Genomic DNA, 23,814 nt, shown 5'->3' on the forward strand with positions numbered 1-23,814 from the left:
ATGGAGAAAAGATGTACCAATACTATATCAGATTAATGAGTATATAGCAGACATGGGTGAGAACTTTGTCAATATCATGGATAACTATTTTGATTCCTTCAAGGAAAAGATGAATGACATATTTAGAACTCCTAAGAAAATTTTAGAAGATTACAAGGATGATGTTTGTTCCATGTAGACTATAAAAAAGTGTACATTCAAGTAGTCAAACCTAGAGTGGTGTGGGTTAAGCCTCTAAGCTATGAGGTTAACATTGATGACACCAAGGATATAATTGAGGCACTATTGAATGAACTTGTGGATCCAAAGGCCACATATTTTGGTACTTATGATGAAGCCAAAGTTAGAATAGAACTTGAAATCAAGTTTCCTCAAGTAGTTAACAAAGGAAAGAAGAGGATAGAAAAATTGAGGCAAGACAATTCTACTCTCCTATTGACACAAGGAAAAAGAGATGATGTGGAAGAAGATGATGTAGAAGATGAGGCAAAAGAAACTAAATAAGAAGAAGAAGAGCCAATTAAGAAGAAAGGTAAGGTTATCATAACTAGACCTACCAAGTCATCTACTATAGTATTCACAAGAAGAGCATCGAGATCTAGAAAGAAATTGAAATTAGGTGAAGAAGAAGAAAAGGATGTTATTTTCAAAAGATCTCTACCTACATTTCAAGAAAAATTAAAAGAGATTGATGCAGGAGCTGGCATGGCAAACTTCAAACCTCTTAGATATGAGACCAGGAATGTAGATGAGAAGAAGCAATTTGAAGACATGATTATGTCCAAGTTAGGTAAATGGAAATATTCAATTGATCAACTTGTGCAGCGAATTCCCAATGAGCTTATGGAAATAATCAAGCCTAGATGTGAAAATGCAAAGAAAACTACAAAAGATATATCTAAATAGACTCTAAGGCAGCTCATGTTGAATCTTAGAGATAAAGAAGTGAAAGAATCCATGAAGAAAAATGAAGAAAAACTCACTCTAAAATTCAACACTTGCATGATATTGGTTAATGACATTGAACATGTGGTGAAGACAGCTAATACTACTTTGTAGAATATCTTCAATCTTCATCAAAAGAGTGATTTTGTTGTTCATGTTAGTGATATTGATGATGAAGATGACAAGGATGAAAAGGAAAAAAATGATGAAGAAGATATAGAAAAAGATGATGTAAATATGGATGATGAGGAGCAAGAACAGGAAGCTACCGAGGAGAATCTCCTTGAGATTTAGAGTATTAAGGAAACTAACCTAGAGAAGATTCCAACAGTGGTTATGGCCTCATTACCTCACTCTCTGAGAAAAGCTTTAATACCATCAAACTTAGAGAAATTTTTTACTGAGTTGGTTGTGGCAACCATTGCAACTCCATGCACTCAACCAATCTCTGCACCTGTTTAGCTTAGTACTATATTGATTGAAGTGATTAACACTTCATCTATTGAATAGCTAGTGCTTCCTCCATCATTAGATTTGGCTACATAGCAACTAGGTATTTCTATTGTGAATACTATATCTACTTTTGTTTCTAGCCCTTGTATTTCTACTATTGTTACAATTCCCAGTATAATAAGTACAAAGACAGTTGAGAGCAAGCCTCAACTAAGTACTAAAGTTTCAAGCAAGAACAAAGGTAAAGAAGAAGACATTGATCTTGATGAGGATATAGTTATCCCAAATTAGGATATCTCTACTCTGAATCCTAATCAAATGAACATCGTAGGTGAACTATTGTAGAAGAAAGCTAAGCAACAAAAGCTTAGAGAAGAGAAAAGAAAAGAAAACTAATGCTTGAAGATGTGAAGAACATACTTGTAGATGCACTCAGTACTGAGGTTGATAGTACACAACCTATTCTAGTTTAGTTGGCAGAAGTTGTTCAAAAATTCAATAAAGATTTGAATAGGCAAGAAAAGTTTCTATAAAGAGCAGAGAAGAAATTTGAGAATAATGTATTGGAGAAAGTTGCATAGAAAATTGCAATATATCAAGTAGAACTACCTACTATTCTCAGCTCATTGGAAACCTTTGCAAATAATGTTACTTCATTATTCAGCAAGTTATGTGATACATCTATCTTCACTCAGGAAATCAAAGATAAACTATCTAAGATAGATGAATACTTGAAGGAAAGTGCACACCAGTTGTCACTTGACTCGAGCTATAGTTCTACCCACTACTCAAAGATCAATTTTTTGACCAATATGCAAGCAAAATCATTAAGGGAAGAAGCTAAGATCAAGGCCATACTTGTAGAAATTCAAGGTATGATTCTTTCAAACATGGATGCATTACAGAAATGTATTGCACATGTCAAAAATCTCATCCATGATAATAACCTCTTCATGTATGATCACATGATGGAGTTATCAACAAAAGTATAGATTGCATTACATGTAAACAAGGTGTTATAGGAAAATTTGGACAAGACAATGTCATTGATTTTGAAAGTAGATTTTGACTTCTTATCAATTTTGGCATTACCATATAGCATATACCTTTGGGATTTATGTCAAAAAGGGGGAGAAGATGAGAAGATAAGAAAAGATAAAAGGAATAGAAGATGTAATATAATACATGAGATATATAGTAAGTAAAATGTATATATGTATGAGGGAGTAGCATTATACATATACATTTATAGATAATCATAAAACATTCTTTACAAAATAAATTTTGAAAAATCTCAAAACAGAGGTATGTTACCAAGTTGAAGACATAAGATGGAGACTAAAGATTGTTTCGAACTTGAAATTTCAAGAATTCAATATTTGATTGATAAGTATTTTTGTCACTAATGCCAAAGGGAGAGATTGTTGACATTATGATCAAGTTTTTTTATTAGTGACTCACACTTAGTCAAATGGTTAGCAACTACCAAGCTTATCTTATAGTTTATTGTGTTAATTGAGCAATTTAGTGTTAACTGAACTCTATAGTTGCTACCAAGTTCCTAAGTTAGTATTCAATTTGCATCGAGCAGTATCTACTGAGTTGATGAATATCAATGTAAATCAAGATTTACAATGTTTACCAAGTTTGCAACATCAATGATTTGAATCTAGTGTTGACCAAGCTAGGATGTGTCAACCAAGTGATTCAATTTATATTGAGCTCACAACATTAGTGTTGACCAAGTTGTGTAGTGTCAACCAAGTGATTTAGTTTATATGTTAGGTTTCACAATGTTCACCGAGTCACCAGCATTGACTAAGTTTAGACAACTTGGAAGTGATTAGTATGAACCAAGCTTCTACATGTACCAAGAGCATGATGATGCCGAGTATTGAAAATGGTTGTCAAGTATCAAAACCTCACCAAGTTTGTCTTTAGAACCCAAGTACCAATAGTTGGGCCGACTTTGAATATTTTCGTGAAACTTGTATTGTAGCCAACTTTGATGAATTGTAATTTGGATTGGTATATATGTAACGTATTGTATCACATCCAAATGTAAGAAAATAGGGAAGATATATGATGTGAATATAAGAAGAGCATAAGTGTGGAGTAAGAAGGTTGTAAGCAGTATAAGGAACAACAAAGATTTATCTATCATAACAAGATGATCATTACACTCCAAGAGAATCTCAACTAGCAAACCATAGTTGCAGATCAAAGATTAGCCACTAGTTCATCCTAATAGGTGGAACAATTAAATCCTTTCAGAAGGTAGACTTAATAGTCTTTTTTCAAATCTCTTTACTGAGTGCATACTTCATTGTATATCTTGTAAATCCTTTCACAAGGTGGACCTAGCAATCCTTATTGCTCCTTACAGGGTAGACCATCAGAAGTGATCAATTATAAGCCTTAATAGGACAACTTTATACTACAATACTAAAGCTTGTGGATATCATCCCCACCCTAGTTTTACTTTCTATCTGGAAGGTTTCTAGGTCACCATATCTTGTGTTAAAGTGTTATGAATGTTTTAATGCTATCAGTTTTTCATGCATGCAATTAGATTAGAATACATATGAAGGATTAATTATTGAATTAAGATTAAGTTTTATTAGTTCTTAATTCACCTCTCCCCTCTTAGTAACCTAGTATATCCTATATTTCCAATAGGAACATTGCTGTGGACATACATGCTTAGAAGGAATGGAATTCCCTCATTTAAAGACTATCAGAAGCACAAAACAATTCTCGTATATTCACATGTTTTGATTATGTAAAAACAAGTTTTAAAGGACCTGAAACCTTACATCAGCAGAGTATTAAGAAAGTATCATGAAAAGAGAACAAAAAAAAACATGAAACAGACCTCAAAAAACAAAAAGAGGTCACACAAAACATTGCTAGAAAAGATAGCAAAAGACCAGCAAAAGAACAACAACTGAACAACTAAGGAGTATTAATCAGATGCATAGCCTGGTCCACCAGAGAATGCATAGTCTCAGCAGCAACATTCACCTCATCTTTCTTAGTGGTTTCCTCCATCTTCTTTGAATTGGCCCAAGTACGCTTGATAGGACCTTGAGAGTCTGCCCCCGGGGGAGAAACCTGACTTTTATTTGCCTCATTCTTTTTCAAGAAGCTGGTCATGTTATCGCCCAATTGTCTGAGATGTTTATCCATGTTACCGAGCCTAGTTTCAAATTTAGATACCTTCCCCTGGACAGTGCTAATGTCCTTGTCCATCACCTTCTGCTTGGATTCCAATATAAGGATCTTATGCATAAAATTTTTCACTTCTTCCGCATTACCTATGACCTCCGAAAGCTTTCTCGTATATTCACATGTTATTATAGTAGAAAATGTGAATTTGTTGAAGCATCAAATAAGACCAAAAGTAAAAAAACTTTTTACTAGCACTGATCATTAAGCCCTTTGGAGACCCTAAAGTAGAGAGAGGATCTTGTAGGAACACTCGTCTAGGTATATTTACTTCTTATGTTCTTTTGTTCATAATGATTCAATGAACTTATTATTATCTTGTTTGATATGATTATTTAATAATATTTTTTATGATATTGGAATGTAGGTACATCATGAAGAGTACTTGTGCATGAAGATAAAAACTAAATAAGGATTGGAATGAAGAAAAATATATTTATTTTTTACTCTACAATTTTGGTAGTTGGGTATTGATGTAGTAATGATGAAACACTTGAAACATTGTGAATATAAACTTGTTGATTTAATGTAAAAAACAAGGATGTTTTTACTTAATATAATTAATGTGGAATGACCTAAAAAATGACATTTTTACTCAATACTAACACCAAAATTACACTACTTGAGGGTGCTAATTTTTTTTTTAACTTAATACTACCCTAGTGAAAACCTTGTTCTGATAGTAGAGAGCTTGTAACATTTGTGGCTACCCCATACCGAAGAGTCTCTAAGATGCTCTAAGTGTGTTTGGAGATCGATCTTCCAAGTGTCATAACTTGGAGCTCATGGGAGCTATTGGTCAAACATCAAATGCTAAAAGATAGTGTTGTCATAGTCTACAATAACATATCTCCTTTTGAAGAGATCAAATTTTATTTGGATTTGGCACAATGATCTTGCCTAATGCTAAAACTTGCAGTGTGCCTCAGTTCATTGGTGCATTTCTGTATAACTTTGAAACCATTAATCTTGGCATTGGATCATTAGTTCCATTACCTCTAGATGAGAGGGTAAACCCTAGTGATATTGTTGTTTGAATTGTAGAGAGCCTACAATGTTCATGGCCAGCTCATACCAAAGAGTCTCCAAGATGCTCTAAGTGCATTTGGAGATCGATCTTCCAAGGCTTGTAACTCAAAGCTCATGTGGGATATCAGTGAAATGAAAAATGCTATAGGATGGTCATGTCAAGATCTTTAATAACCTATCTCATTTCAGAGAGACCAATTTCCATTTGTATTTGGACAACAATTTTGTTCGATGCCAAAACTTCTAGCGTGCCTCAGTTCATTGGTGCATCACTACGTAACTTTGAAACCCCTAATCTTGGAATCAAATCATTAGTTCTATTAGCTCCATATGGATGGGTGAACCCTATTAACACTCATTTTCTAACCATAGAGATCCTGTAATGATCATGCAAGCCACCCTATATGAAAGAGTCTCTAAGATGATCTAAGTGCATTTGGAGATTGATCTTCTCAGGGTTGTAACTCAAAGCTTGTGGTGGCTATCCATGAAATGTTAACTACTACAAGATTTTCATGTTGAGGTATAAAATAACCTATCTCATTTTGGATAGATCACATTCCATTTGAGTTTGGCACAATGATCTCACTTAATGCCAAAACTTGTAGTGTGTCTTAGTCCATTGGTGCATCACTATGTAAATTTGAAACCGTTGATCTTGGCATTGAATTATCATAACTTTTTACTATAGATGGGTGGATGAACCCTAGTGATACCCTTGTTCTATCCATAGAGAGCCCACAATATTCATAGCCACCCCATAGTGAAGAGTCTCCAAGATGCTTTTAAGTGCTTTTGGAGATTGATCTTTTGAGGGTCGTAACTCAGAGCTTGTGGGGATATCGATGAAACATCAAATGATACAACATGGTCATGTCAAGATTTATAATAACCTACCTCATTTTAGAGATATCATAATCCATTTAGATTTGGCACAACAATTTTGCTTGATGCCAAAACTTGTAGTGTGCCTCAATTCATTGGTGCATCACTATGTAACTTTGAAACCATTAATCTTGATATCAAATCATTAGTTCCATTAGCCTTAAATGGGTGGGTAAACCCTAGTGACACCCTTTTTTTGGCTATAGAGAGCCTGCAATGGTCACGACCACCCTATACTATAGAGTCTCCAAGCTGCTCCAAGTGTGTTTGGAGATTAATCTTCCATGGGTCATAACTCAGAGCTCATGGGGGCTATCACTAAAATTCCAAATGATATAAGATGGTCCTATTGAGTTCTACAATAACCTATTTCATTTTGAAGAGATCACATTCTATTTGGATTTGGCACTACAATCTCACTCGATGCCAAAAACTTCATAGTATGCCTTAGTTCATTGGTGCATCACTATGTAACTTTGAAACTATTGATATTGGCATCAAATCATCAACACCATTATCTTTGTATGGGTGAGTAAACCCTAGTGACACCCTTGTTCTGGTTGCAAAGAGCTTGCATCATTCACAACCACCCTGCACTGAAGAGTCTCTAATATGTTCTAAGTGTGTTTGGAGATCGATCTTCCAAGTGTCTTTACTTAGAGCTTGTGGGGGATATCAATGAATTTTAAAATTCTATAAGACAATCATGTTGGGGTATATAATAACCTATTTTATTTCGAAGAGATCACATTCCATTTAGATTTCGGAAAGAGATCTCACTCTATGCCAAAACTTGTAGTGTGCATTAGTTCAGTGATGCATCACTATGTAACTTTGAAACTGTTGATCTTGGCATCAAATCATCAGTGCCATTACCTCTAAATGGGTGGGTGAACCCTAGTGACACACTTATTCTGATTGCAAAGAGCTTGTAATGTTCGTGGCCACCCCATACCAAAGAGTCTCCAAGTTGCTTAAAGTGCATTTGTAGATAACTCTTTTGAGGGTCATAACTTGGACCTCATGAAGGCTATTGGTGAAACATTAAATGCTATAGGATGGTCATGTCAAGTTCTACAATAACCTATCTCATTTTGGAGAAATCACATTCCATTTAGATTTGACACAACAATCTTGCTAGATGCCAAAACTTGCAATTTGCCTTAGTTCATTGGTGCATTAATGGATAAATTTGAAACTGCTAATATTGGCATTAAATTGTTAGTATCATAAGCCACAGATGGGCAAGTGAACCCTAGTGACAACCTTATTTTGATTTCAGAGAGCATACAAAGTTCTTGGCCACCTCATACCGAAGAGTCTCCAAGATGCTCCAAGTGCGTTTGGAGATTGATTTTCCAAGGGTTGTAACTCGAAGCTCGTGGGGGATATTGGTGATATATCAAATGTTATAGGATATTCATGTCAAGGTATACAATAATCTATCTCATTTAGAAGATATCATATTTTTTTTGGATTTGGCATAACGATCTTGCTCGATGCCAAAACTTGCAGTGTGCCTCAATTCATTGGTTGATCACTATGTTAACTTTGAAACCACTGGTCTTGGAATCAAATTGTTAGTACCATTAGCTCTAAATGGGCAAGTGAACCTTAGTGACACCTTATTTTTAATCATGGAGAGCCTGCAATGTTTGTAGTCACCCCTTACCAAAGAGTCTCCAAGATGTTCTAATGGTGTTTGGAGATCAATCTTCTAAGGGTCATAACTCGGAGCTCCTGGGGGCTATTTCTGAAACATTGAATGCTACATGATGGCCATGTTGAGATCTACAATAACCTATCTCCTTTCAGAGAGATCACACTTCATTTGGATTTTGCACTATGATTCTCTTGATGCCAAAACATGTAGTGTGCCTCAGTTCATTGGTGCATCACTGCGTAACTTTGAAACCATTTATCTTCGCATCAAATTGTCAGTGTCATTAGCTCTAAATGGGAGGGTGAACCCTAGTGAAACCCTTGTTCCATCTATGAAGATCCTACAATGTTCACAACCACTCCATACAAAGAGTCTCCAAGATGCTCTAAGTGCATTTGGAGATATATCTTTCAAGGGTTGTAACTCAAAGCTCATGGGGGCTATTGGTGAAATATGGAATGCTATAAGATGGTCATGTCAAGGTCTACAATAACCTAGTGACACCCCTATTTTTACCATAGAGGCCTTATAATGTTTGTGACTCGTACATATTGAAACATCTCGTAAGACCAAAGATGGGTTCCTAAGACCAAATTGGCCATGGATTTGGCTAATTATAGACATTTTAAGGGATTGCAGAGACCATTTCAAATTAAACATATATGATATAATTTCAAATCAAACATTGCATCAAAATTTGATAATAAAGGTTGTTAAAATGTTCTTCACAAATTATTGTTTTTGAATCAAAAATAACAAACATGATCAAAATGAATGATATTCCATAAACATGAACAATACACATGATCCACAATAAATTGAACAATAGAATACTAAACTAATATGTATATCCTTGTGCACATAAATGAAAAATATATATATCAAAATGCATGTATCCATAGACAAATTATGCAAATATATATGAAAGTTCATGTACCCCTAGACAAATTACACAAATATATATCAGAATACATAGATCCATATACAAAATGTGGTTGATCATGCCATCAAAATGTGTATAATATCAATGTTTATGTATACAATGTGGCATATGTTATCTCAAAATGTATCATGACACATCCTATGACAACTATACTATCCTATACTACTAGTGGATCATCAAAATACAATCTCTTCCGACATATAAAAAAAAGGAAAACCCAAAGTTAGACTACTAAATTTATATGATTTTATGTATTTAACATTGAATTATTGAAATGCATAATGACCCTTTTTTTAATGAAGATTTATATTTTTAAACTTTCACCATAAATACCTCTCTCATCGACCTCCTAAAGCGATCAGGAGTTCTCTCATATGTCCTTGGAAATGCTTGAACCTCATTGATTGTCACATGTATATGTTCAAGTATGGTTGTCATATAGATCTACAACTTAAATTATAACACTATAGTTCATAGCATACTAAATTTATAACATATAATCAATAATTCATACTAAAACTTACCTCTATTGACTCCTCCTCTAGATATAATGGTTGTGTGAGAAAAGATACAAAACTCTTACGTCCAGCCTCCTGTGCAATAGGTGTTTCCTATGAGATACAAAAGCCTAGTTGTTAATATCATGGAAATCAGTTTTGAATTTATTTATGAAAATAATGAAAATAACAAACAAATGATACGTATACATACGAAGGGGCTCTCGTTGTGAATGGAAATGCTAGAGGGTCTAGGATGTCAAATCTTCCTGGACTCGTCACTAGTAGCCACACCTTATACAATAAAGAATGAAGTTAAATTTCATTTGCACAAAATTTTTACAATAATGCATTGATATTTAATCACTTTAAAAGCACATAATTACCTTTCCCTTGTAAATGGGTTGTGCCTCACCCCCCAAACTCTGCCCCCTAACTGACATGTGATATCTACAAGAGAAAAGAAAGATTACAAACCATATATGTTCCAATATCAAATATAAAAATACTGTAGATGTCTCAAGGCTAAATGAAATAGCTGAAAGCATGACATCATCAACTTGTCTGAGCTCCTCCTCAATAATCAACTAAACATTAATAAAGATCACATACATGTCTAAGTTAGTATGGGTTAAGATTATTTTGTTATAAAGATTAACTTTAAATCACATATGTCATTAAAAATAAATGTATACATGTACCAACATAGAAGGATCCCATGGCTCTGCATGCCCCTCCTCTCTCATGTTAGGGTATGTAGTCTCTATAGGAACATCTACTATATCATCCTCCTCAAATAAAAACTCATACTTAGAAAGATCATCAATGGGACCTAGACAAATATTCTTGCCCATTATGCAAATATGGGTCACACAAACCTGTGATGAGCTCATTGATGATGAAATCACACCAGCATCATGAAAATGAGGAGGCAACACTAACCTAGCCTAGGATACAAATAGGCTACTCAATCTATGGAGTGCTCTAATAGTCTGAGAGCTAGCCTCTTCAATGATATCAGGATGTTTCACTAGAGGAAGGGGAGACATCAATAGGGGAAAAAGTGTAAGCTTTCTTTTGTTGGTAAAAGGGTCTATCTAGAGGAACTCCTCCTCCTACACCCATGTTGGGCCTCATGCTCCAGTAGTTCACCTTGAGGCCCATCACAAATTCAGCATACAATTTACTAATGAAATAAAATGGCACCTCTAAATTGTTGTGTGGAGGTTTGTCAAAAACCATCCACCAACATTCCCAAAAGTTCAGACACATAGCCTCATTTGTGTACCATTTAATTGATGATTTGGGCTTTGTGCAGTCTCATTTGTTACCAGTTTTTGGGTTCACAAAAAGGTTAACTATATCATCTTTACTTATGTTTAGTGTTGCAACCTCATCATACTCCAACCCATCATCAAACATGGCATGCATTTTCTCATGCCAATGAAGAGTGACATTTTGTTCATCAGTAAGTGTCTAAATATTATCCACTATGATGTTTAATGTGGATAACATTGGAGCTAATTTAGGTATAGTGTTATATGTGATTTGCAAACCCCTAAGATTAGTAAGATTTTCTTGTATGAAATCTTTAATTTGAGGAGGGTTTTGAGGGGGTAGGGGACCATTTGGTGGATGGTTTTGAGGGGGTACTAGATCATTTGGTGGAGGGTTTTGAGGAACATTATCTTGTGGCTTAGTGAGATCAATATCATTTAGGTTAGTCTTACTTATTAAATTGCAAAACCACATTTTAATTTTTTAATTAAAATAAAACAAATCAACAATTTCTATTAAAGAAAACCTAATTTTAAATATAATTCATTAAAAACTATCAAATAAAAAAAAAATAACTTACTTCAATCATATACATGTTTTTGTATCAGGTATCTGAAATAGGGAGCAAAAACAATGCCAAATGATTGATTTCTCTCTGATTTTATTTATTTATTTCTAGTCATAGGTTTTGGGTATCTAATCTCATATCAAATACCCGATATGATATCAGGAACCTGATAAAAAATTGGATATTTGATAAGGGTTGGTCTAACCCTCTTGCCTTGGTATTAGGATGGGTGGAAAAAATCAAAACAGATTTTGAAACACTTTTAGATGTTTTAAAACTCCATTTTAATTACATCACCACTTTTTGGTACACCATGATCCTACACATACCCATTATCAAGATGAATACATAGTACAAAGCTGAAGCAGATGTGAAAAAGAGGTATAAGGAATTTCAAATTGGAGATGAAGTCACAGTTCATTTGAGAAAGGAGTATTTTCCAATGGGTAAATATAATAAGCTGAAAATGAAGAAATTTGGACCATGCAAGATAGTGAAAAGACATGATTCTGGAAATGCCTATGAAGTGGAGTTTCCTATTGAATTGAATATTTCACCAGTATTTAACATTTTAGATTTGACAAAATATTATGAAGGAGGTGATGAGGATGAAGTTGTAGAAGTGTAGTAGAGTATTCCAATAGCTAGCTTGACTACAAAGGAGATTAAGGAGATACTAGATAGTTATGTTAGAAAATGTACAAGGAATAAAACTTATGAAGAATACCTAGTTAGATGGAAAGGGAGGCCAATAGAAGATTCATCATGGCTAGCATGAGAGGAGGTTAACCATCTTGGTTTTCCTCTGAATACCTGAGACATGACAAGGTAACTTCTCAAATTACTCTAGGTGTTTGATGTAGGAGAATCCTAGGTATAAGAGTAATCTTGCATCACCCAAAAACATTTCCTTTTTATTTCTTGAATAAGGGTTATCTTAGTGTAGAGTTGTTATTTCTAGAGGCTTGCTACTTAGTAAGTTAGACATATGAGCTCAAAATGTTCTAATTTCAGAGGTGGATGTTTCTCTTGGATATATGAGCCTACCAGTTGAGACTCAATGTCATATCATGAGTATTCATGGATTTATTGTGGATTTTTGGTGTGTAATCTTGGTACAAAAACTTCAAGCTCACCATGGGAAGCCTAAATGTGCCTCAATGAGGCCCAAAAAATTGACAGATGAGCACTTGTGTGAATTTGAGCTTGTAGATCAAAAGCCAAGGATTCTGAAAAGTGGTTATAATAGCCAATCAAAGCAATGGTTCGAAAGTTATGGCCTTGCAAAGTTGGGCTGACCAAAACCTCCAAAATAAATGTCAAAGGTGTATTTAGCCGATTCTATATGTATTGTTAGGGTTTTTTGGCCCTAGGTATTAAGTTTGATTGTCTAGAACCTTCCCGCGTGACATAAAATTTCCTAGTTAAGAAATACATGTACATTGTCTTAGATAACTCTAGGTGATAGTTCATAGCTTGTCTTGTAGATTACTATAATGAAGGTTGTTAGTGTAAATGATTATTATTTACACTTTACTTAAGTTTACTTAGGATAAATGCATTATTTTATTATTTATTAGGTTAGACACTTAGGAGTATGCATACTCATATTATTGTCATGTTGACAACACAAGAGTTACTATTTTAGTACATAGTGTCTATAGCACTGGAGTTTGCATAGTTAACTAAGTTGTCATGTAGACAACATAGTTGTTTGCCCTCTTAATTAAGCACATGGTGTCTATAACATAATTTTATGTGACACACCTTTGTAGGCTTATCCTCTCATCATCACACTAACTCATGTGCTTAATGGAGGATAATCCACTCTTGGTGGATATGTGCTTAGTTGTGAGGTTTATCATATTGCTAACTCCTAGACATTCTAAAAGCATTCTAGAGGCCTTTATATACAGGCATTCCTACTGTACTTTCACATCCAATTACATCAATACATCAATCAATTATCTATCATTGAATAATTTGATATCCAAAGATAATCAATTATTATTTTCATATTGTTATGATCATAAATTATTTGGTCCATATTGTGCTAGTCTTGTGCTTCTTGATTTTGGCATTATTTTTCCCTAAGGAAAATTCTTCATGGTATCATAGCTATACCAAATTCTTACATGGTATCAAAGCCATAGGAGCATCATTTCATAGCCATTGGAGAGCATTTTGCTTCACCTCTCAAAGGACCATGATTCAAATCTAGAGTATCTACAATTATAGGGAGCATCTAGAGCGAAAGTAGACCTCACCATTACATCCAGAGAGTTGATCCGGTGAATTTTGACTATAAATTTGCCTACCCTGGGCAATAGACAAATTTGAGGCAAAAAAATTTTGCAAAGTGGCACCCAAAGTCCCGATTTGCAAATTTGGTATGATCATTTCAGATCTTTGAATTTAATTTTTAGATCTACATCTTTTATTATTTTAATCTCTACAATTTCTTTGCATTATTTTTCGGATCTGCATATTTTGTTCAAATTTTTTTTGGCCATCAAGCCTATAGAGGAGAGATTTTTTGCAGGACAAGATTGGAGCTTGCTAGTACTAATCAGATATTGGCATCATATTCAAAAGGTCAAAAAAACCCCAAATCAACTTTTTCTTCATCAAAATTGAACATCAGAGGTGAAATTTAGAGTCAATTGATTTTTGGAAGCATGATGACAGTGATTCAAGAAAAATAATTGTAGAGGTGATTTTCAAACAATGATATTTGCCTAATACAGACTCCTTTTTTTGAGAATTTTTTTTTTGTTTTGGGGTAGAATTTCATAATCTACACATTGGTGTAGGATGTTTGAGATCTCTATTCCTAAATTTTTTTGCAAATCACAAATTATGATTTTTGCAACCTCAAAGGCTTAATACGAGCTCATTTGGACACATATTTAGGTTCCATTTTTTTTTGAAAGTGTGTAATTTTTTGACTACTTTCTAGATTTGCAATTAGATTATAGGCTCATGTTGGCAGAAATATCACTTTTAAAAATAGGTAATTTCTTTGCATTATATTGCTTCAAAATTGTTGTATTTCTGAGCTACATTGTAAAGTTCTAGATTTGAACTACAAGAGCAGGTTGTAAATATCAAAATTAGAAGTCCATTTACTCCCAAAATTAGCAAGTGGTTATTGTAATTGCACTAAGTATAAAGTTCCAAATCCTGCATTAGGGGGGGTTGATTGATTATTTTTGCATTTTGGAGGGTGCATACATTTATTGATATCATGGAGTTTTGTTTCACATGTCAGTTTGGTGTTAGATCGAGGTTGAAAAAGAGGAACTATCAGAAATGGAGTGCCTTGATCATTGATCATCTAAGAAGAGAGCATAAGAAAGTATTTCCTTATTTATGTTCCAAAGAATGGCCCTCTGATGATCAGACACCCATTAAAATAATTATGGATGTCATTTATTTCAATGTCAATAAATATTACTCTGATGTCATTGACAAGTTCAATGATCCTTATGACATTTGGATGGCTCTTTGGAAAGCATATGGAAACCTCATAGTTCCTCCATTTCTAGAGGACATTCTACCTTCAATCACTCTAGTTATGGTACTTTCAATTCCAAATGATATCTTACCTCATGATACTCCTATTGATTCTACTAATCCAATTCTAGCCATAGATGCTCTTGATTTAGTATAGTAGGATATACCATGTCTTCCTACCTCAACTTCATGGGATGACTTCCTTTCATACATTACAAGGCTATTTGTTGAGTCTCACATTGAATATGTGGGAGACATCATCGATGACATCAATCTTCTCTTTGTTACATCAAGGAGACTTCTTTACTTGTTGTGAGGGCACACTCTAACCCTCAACCATTTGAGCTTTCTTTTGAGATTGACATGATTGTAGACATTTATTCACAGTAGATGGAGAAGGACTCTTTCACTTATGAGGATTCATATCGGTCTTTGGATATTATCTTTCAGTTTCCTCAAACATCATATCTTCTAAGGCTTCTTCCTACCAATTGAGGAGAATTATCTACTACACCTATGGCACCATTTCTTCCTACAAGGAGGATCATCATTCAACTTCCATGGTGCAACTTCTTTAGTCATAAAGGAGCTTCTATCATGGGTGTGAATTCATCATTGAGGGAAGGTTACATTTCTTCTCTTCCTACATCTTCCTATCACGATGCTTCATCGTCTTTGGAGGTTGATTCACTTTCATCCATGGACATGTTATCTTATTTGCCACCTTCTTTTGGGCATCCACTAGATTGGTTCATGGCATCTACATTCTTCAAGGAATTTTCAACATATGAGAAGACTTTAGAGGTATCATCCACAACATACTACATATGGATCCTTCGTCCATCTTCCTATCCATAGTGGGAAGCATACTTGCACCTATACTTGGTGTATCTTCTTCCTAAAGGGATAAATGTTGTTTGTCGACATTGGATTTTCTTTTGTCTTAAAGCACTCATCATTAGGAGATCCTTCACTAAGGGAAGAATTTCATGGAAGGATTCTCTATTATCTATGCATGATGTATGTCATAATGGGGGGGTCTTTATTACTCCATCCATACATGCATCTTTCTTTATTGTACTTATCTCTCTTTTTGGGGGAGGGTATTTCCCATGAGGTTTTCCCTCTTTCTCCATTTTTAGAGAGATTGTGTTTCATTTCATTGCATTGCATTTGTACATGGGTACCTTGTTGGAAATATTCAAGACTAAGATAAGTTACAGAGAGGGGAGGAGTGAATCGGTAACTCCAACAATTTCAATTCTTAATCCAATAATCCATTTAGCATATAATCCATCACATATACTTTGATCTAATTGCATGCATAAGAAACTGAAAATATGAAAGCATTCATAACACTATGACACAAAGGTTTGGTGACCTAGAAACCTTTCAAATAGAAAGTAAAATTAGGTTGGGGATGATACCCACAACTTTAGTATTGTAGTATAAAGTTAGCCTGTTAAAGCTTACATTGATCACTTCTGATAATCTACCCTATTAGGAGCAATAAGGACTACTAGGTTCACCTTGTGAAAGGATTTACAAACATATAATTAAGTATGCACTCGGTAAAGAGATTTACAAAAGACTATTAGGTCTACCTTTTGAAAGGATTTTCCTAATCCACCTATTAGGATGTAACAATAGATGATCTTTGATCTACAACTTGGTTTGCTCAATGAGATTCCTTTAGGTACTAATCACATTGTTGTGATAGATATGAATTTTTTGCTCCTTATACTATTGTAGCCTTTGTAATTCACTCCTTATAATTTTCTCTGATTTTGTTTGCATCCAAATCTTTGCATTCTCATACACACTTTGGATATGATACAATAAATTACATATATATCAATGCAATTATACAAATTACAAAATTGGCCATAATACAAGTTAACACAAATATTACAAAGTTGGCCCACATGAAGAAATTTAGGTTTTGAAGACTGAATCAGTGAGGTTCTGATACTCAACATCCATAGTCAATGCTTGACATCATCATGCACTTGGTCGACGTAGAAGCTCGATCCATACTGATAACTTCCAAGTAGTCTTGAACTCAATCTGCATTGGTGACTTGGTAGATATTGTGAAACTCATCATATAAAATGAATCACTTGTTTACCATGACATGACTCGGTAAACATTCTTAACTTGGTATAAACTAAGTCACCTGGTTAACACTGAGAGGCTCAGTTAACATTGGACTCACATTACATACACTACAAACTCGGTGAACACTGCATAGCTTGGCTTGCACTGGTAAACTCAGTATACACTGAGATGTACAGTTTACACTATTGATCTTCACTGTAACTATGACTACTAGGCAACCACTGAGATTTTTCCAAAGGACTTAGTAACAACTGTAGAACTCGATGACAACTGGAATACATGGCAAACACTGTGAATTGTACAATGAGCTCCATAGCTATATACAATCTGAATAAATGTGTATCACTAATAAAAAACTTGACTGATATGTCAATAATCTCCCCCTTTGGCATTAGTGACAAAAACACTTATTAGCCAAAATTGAATTCAAAAGGTTTCTTGAATACCTTTATTATTCATCACCATGTGATACTAGCTTGGTAAAGTATACTGTTTTTGAGATTTTTCAAAATTGATTTTGTAAGGTATATATAAATTATATTGTACATCCTCTTGCTATATACAATATATCTCTCTATACGTATCTTACTCCCCCATTGATTTTTCAATTTATTGCATGATCTCCCCCATAACATATGATTTTCTCCATACATGTATCTTTCTCTCCCCCTTTTTGACATTAATGAAAAAGATTTATTTTGTTTACTTACCTTCTATTTACTTACATAGTAACACCAAAATGAGATAGAAAATTAGAATGTACCTTGATAATGATTGCCAAGGTGTTATCCCAATTTTCTTGCAGGATCTTGCATGTGTGAAGTGCAATTTGGACTTCTGCTGATATTTCTATGATATGATCTGCAATGGAGAAGTTGTTGTCATCGATGAGAGTTTTTGAATGTACAATATGTTTATGCAATGCATCCATGATGGAACGAATCATATTTTGTATATCTATCAATGTGGATCTAATCCTTCCTTCTTCTCTAAGCAATTTTTCTTGCATATCTGACAACAATCTTATCCTCTAAAAATGTGTAGAGCTTGAACTAGGGTCAAGTTGCAGCTATTGAGCACTAACTTTCAAATCTTCATCTATTTTGGACAATTTGTCCTTTATTTCTTTAGTAAACTTAGAAACATCACAAAGCTTTCCAAAAAGTGATGACAAATTTGTACAATATGCTTCTAAATTGCTCAAAATTGTAGAAAGCTCTACTTGATAAATGGCTATCTACTAGCAATGTGCTCTAGCACTTTATTATCTAACTTTTTGCACTAACTTATCTTGTCCCTTAGTGTCTTCATTAAATTTCTATATTGCCTCTACTAGCTAATACAAAATTAGCTTAGAAGAGTCAATCTCAATACTTATGACCTCTACCAAAATGTTCTTTGCATCTTCAATTATTTTAAATTCTTGATCTCTCTCCTCTTTTAGTTTCTATTGTTTAGCCTTTTTTTGGAGAAGTTCACCAAATAACTGCATTTGGTTTGAGGTAAGCTCGGAAATGTCCCAATTTAGGATTATAATTTCCTCATCTAAATCAATTTCTTCCTCTAGCTCTTTTCCTATACTCAAAAATTTTGTGCTCAATTGAACCTTGGGCTCAATTGTCCTTACACTTATTGCTTTTGTACTTGAAATAGAAATAATGGTAGACATGCTAGGACTTGTTGTAAAGACTGATATTGTGCTTATTGAAGGAATATTTATAGAAATACCAAAAGAATCCAAAATTGTTGTGCTCAAAATTGAAGTGCTCAAAACTGATGTAGCTAACTCAATTGATGACGAAAGAGTCTATAGCTCAGTAGATGAAGTGGAGGTCACTTCGGTCATTGATGTGCTGAGCTGAGTAGGAGTAAAGAGTGATTGGATGATTGGATTGGCACTTGTGGTCACAATAAAACTTGTTGGGGTTGTCTCTGCACTTGATGTGATCACTAGTTTGCTTGGAGAGTGAGGAAGTGAGGCAATGACTATTGTAGTTATCTTAACTGGATTAGTCTCCTAATCATCTAGATTTGCTTCCTTAGTAGCCTCTTTTCCTTGACCCTCTTCATCTTCTTCATTGTCAAAATGAGTTTCTTCTTCAACATTCTCTTCTTCATCTTTCTCCTTATCTTCTTGATCATCATCATCTTTGACATTGACTGGAAAATTACTTGGTTTATGTAATAGATAAATATTCTTCCAAGTGTTTGTTGCATTCCTAACAACATGCTCAATGTCCTTAATCAAAACTAGACAAGTATTAAACTTTAGAGTCAATTTTTCTTCATTTTTCTTCAATGACTCTTTTACCTCAGCATTTGATATGCTGAGTAATAGTTGCGTCAAGCCTTGCCCATTTATGTCTTTGAAAGTTTGCAAGGAAAAATCCCATCTTAGCTTTATCTTTTCCAACAAATCATTAGGAATTTGAGAAGCAAGTTGGTCTAGTGAGTATTTCCACTTACCCATTTTGTTCATCACCAGATCTTCAATTTTCTTCTGCTCCTCTGTTGTCTTGATCTCATATTTTAATGACTTGAAATTTGTTATTCTTGCTCCTACTTCCAAATTTTATAATTTGTCTTGGAAGGTGGGTGGAGGTTTTTTGAATACATTGTCTCCTCCTTCCTTGTCAGATTTCTTCATTGAAGATCTCCTTGTAAAAACTACAGTGGATGGCTTGGCTAGCTTGATAATAATTACCTTGCCTTTCTTCTTTAATGGCTCTTCTTCCTTAGATTCTTCATCTTCTGCTTCCTCATCTTCACCTTTTCCCTTAGTTAACAAAAGGGTTAAACTTATTGGAATGTTCAAAATGGGAAGAGTACTTCTGAGAGGGGGGGTGAATCAGAAGTATCACACTTTTAACCTTTTTCAATCCTTTAAAATGTATAACTAAAAATTAAACTGCATGCATATAAACATATAAATGAACATAAAGTAAACACATGCAATAACACACAACACCAGATTTGGTAACCCAGAAATGCTCCAGGAATAAGAAGGTAAAACTAGGGTGGGGATGATACCCACAAAAATCATTGTAGCAATAAATGTTTGACCACTTATGATGGTCCACCCTATGAAAGGCCCGTCCTGTTAAAGGCTTTACACTGTGTCAATAGTGACCTAGTTAGAGGATTTAAAAACACTTTGCACGAAGTGTTACCGTGTTAAAGGATTTAGTCACCTCTTCAAAGGATCTACAAAGTAGTTGTTAAGCTAACCTATCAACATAGGATTTTCACTTATCTAATACAATGGCTAGAAAGTATTGGGAATCTTTGACCTGATTGCTTACAATCTTCAAGTGCTGATTTTAGGCAATTAATCTACTCCTTCTGATCTCAATCCTTTGAGATCTGATATCTAGTCGTGTCCCTTGTATAGTGTTAGGATAAAACCATAGACAGAAATAAAAACTACATGCAAATATAACCAATAACAGAAAAATAATAGATTATACAAAAATGAACACAAGGCACCAAGATTTAACGTGGTTCACCCAATCCCTGGGCTACGTCCACCAAACAGCAAGTCCAATCTTATTACAATCCAGTGATTACAACCTTATTACAGTTTTTAATCCCTTACAACTCAATACCACCGCAAGAAGCAATTTCACATCACAACATAATGAAAATATCCAACACTAAACCCTTTTATACAAGTATTAAATTGCTTTAGGGTTATAACATGTTGGCCATAAATTAGCCATAACTTTAGTGGTGAATCTATGAATGGTGAATCTACGAATAGTACCCAAAAAAAAAATTTGGGGCAATGCTGCGAACTCCACAAAATTATGGAGTATATATAGTACTTTCCTGATCAGTCACCATAAACTAACAATCTCTCACTTGGGGACTAATTAGGCTCCACACTAAACAAAAATATATCTTTCACTTGGAGATTGATCCTATAGAAATACCACTATGACATGGGGCTCCCATTGGATCAAACCACCCTAGACTCTGTTGTTTTTTTATTTTTATTTTTATTCATGTTTAGTCTAGAAGACCAATCGAAGCTAAAGAGGAGTTCAACTTCTCCCTTGTTACAACCTTTGTCAACATATCTGTTGGATTGTCATTGGTATGTATCTTCTCTAGCTTTAACTATCCATCCTCCAAAACTGACCGAATGAAATGGTACCGCAACTGTATGTGTTTGGTCTTAGAATGCAGAGTTGAATTCTTTGCAAGATGAATGTCACTCTAACTATCTGTGAACAAAAAATTATCCTTCTGAGGATGTCTCAATTCTTCCAAGAAGAACTAAAGCCATATCATCTCCTTAGCTGCCTCTGTAGCAGCAACATACTCTACCTCTGTAGTGGATAGAGCATTAATCTTTTGTAACCTAGAAACCCAGCTCATGACTGCCCCACCAACAGCAAAGACATAACTTGTAGTGCTCCGCCTGGTATCAATATCCCTTGCCAAATTTGAGTCAACATAGCCTTGTAAATTAGTAGCAGAGCCCCCAAAGTGTAAACACTTATTGGATGTTCCTCTCAAATATCTGAGAATCCACTTGACAACATTCCAATGCTCAAATCCTGGATGACTCATATACCTGCTAACAACTCCCACTGCATGGGCAGTATCTGGCCTAGTGCATACCATAGCATACATCAAGCTTCCTACAGCTGAAGCATAGGGTACCTTGGACATATTATCCTCCTCTTCCTATGTCTTAGGACACATCTCTTATTCAATTTCAAATGACTAGGTAAAGGTGTGCTGACAGCTTTAGCATTCTCCATAGAGAAATGTTGCAACACCTTCTCAACATAATCAACCTGAGATAGCATTAATATTTTTTTCTTCCTATCTCTGCAAATCTCCATACCAAGGATTTGTTTTGCTGCCCCCAAATCCTTCATAGCAAATGCATGTGCTAACTGAAATTTCAGCCCCTTAATATGATCCATGTTAGACCCAGCTACAAGCATATCATCAACATATAAACATAAAATAATGTAGTTATCATCATCCAACCTCTTAAAATAAACACAATAATTTGAATGACACCTGTTATAGCCATGCTCATCAATAAACCTGTCAAATTTTAGATACCATTGTCGAGGTGCTTGCTTCAAGCCATATAAACTTTTCTTCAATTTGCACACTAAGTTCTCCTTACCTTTGACCTCAAATCCCTGTGGCCGAGCCATATATATTTCTTCATCCAAATCACCATGAAGGAAGGTTGTTTTAACATCTAGCTGCTCTAAATGAAAATCTTCAGTAGCCACAAGACTTAAAACAATACGAATAGAAGTCATTTTAACAATAGGAGAAAATATCTCATCAAAATCAATTCCCTTTTTCTGTGCAAATCCTTTTGCAACTAACCTGGCTTTAAATATTTTCTTACCTCCTTCCTCTTCTTTCAACTTGTAAACCCACTTATTCTGTAAAGCCTTTTTACCTGCAAGCAACTTGCATAGATCCCATGTCTTATTCTTTAGCAAAGAGTTCATTTCATCTTTCATTGTAGACTCCCACTGAATCTTAGTATCCACTTGCACAACTTCATCATAACTTTCAGGTTCAACAGCATCAGTAAGTAAAATAGAATACTAAGAGGGAGAAAATCTTTATGGAGGTCTAATTTGCCTCGTTGACCATCTAACATTCACTGGTGTGTGGGGTATTTTTTGTTGCAGTTGTTTCACATCATGGGGAATGGCTAGAACATCAGCTTTTGGAGTATCATCCAACACCATGTAATCATCTTCTTTCTTCTCATGTTGCTACAACAGATCTTTGTACAACACTTTCTCATTGAATATGACATCTCGGCTTCTTACAATTTTATGATTTTCAAAATCCAAAAGCCTATAACCAAATTCATTAATTCCATATCCAACAAAGACACATTTCTTTGATTTAGCTTCTAGCTTGGTTCTATTTTCATAGTCTATATGAGCAAAAGCTTCACAACCGAAGGTCTTGAGAAAAGAATAACTCACCTTCTTACCAGTCCATGCCTCCTTTGGAATACCACAGCCCAAAGGAGTAGAGGGACCTTTATTAATCAAATATATTGTAGTATTGACAACCTCCACCCACATGTGTAAGGGCAACCTAGCATGCAACCTCATGCTCCTTGCGTGCTCCATTATAGTCATGTTCATGCATTCAGCCACTCCATTTTCCTATGGAGTCCTTGGAATAGTTTCCTATCTACAAATACCATTAGTGGAGAAATAATCTTCAAATTCATGACTGCAATACTCACCACCATTATCAGATCTGAGACATTTTAATTTCTTACCAGTCTCATTTTCAACCAAGCATTTCCATTTCTTAAAAGTTTGAAATACATCAGATTTTTGTCTAAGGAAATAAACCCATACTTTTCTAGTTGCGTCATCAATAAATGTAACATAATAATGACATCCACCAAGGGAAGATACCTGAGCTGGTCCCCATACATCTGTATGCACAAGCTCTAATTTCTCCTTTTTGTTTTCCTTCCCAATCTTTACAAAACTCACTCTCTTTTGTTTTCCATACACACAACTTTCACAGAAATCCATATTAACACATTTTAGACCTAGTAAAATTTTCTTTGAATGAAGTACTTTCATACATTTCTCACTCATGTGCCCAAGTCTGCTATGCCACAATGTTGTATCAGAATCTACAGCAGCTATTTGTTCTCCTTGCTCAACTGCAG

Source organism: Cupressus sempervirens, chromosome 7, assembly GCF_028749045.1.
Source record: "Cupressus sempervirens isolate cs-2001-9-10 chromosome 7, ASM2874904v1, whole genome shotgun sequence".
NCBI lineage: Eukaryota > Viridiplantae > Streptophyta > Pinopsida > Cupressales > Cupressaceae > Cupressus > Cupressus sempervirens.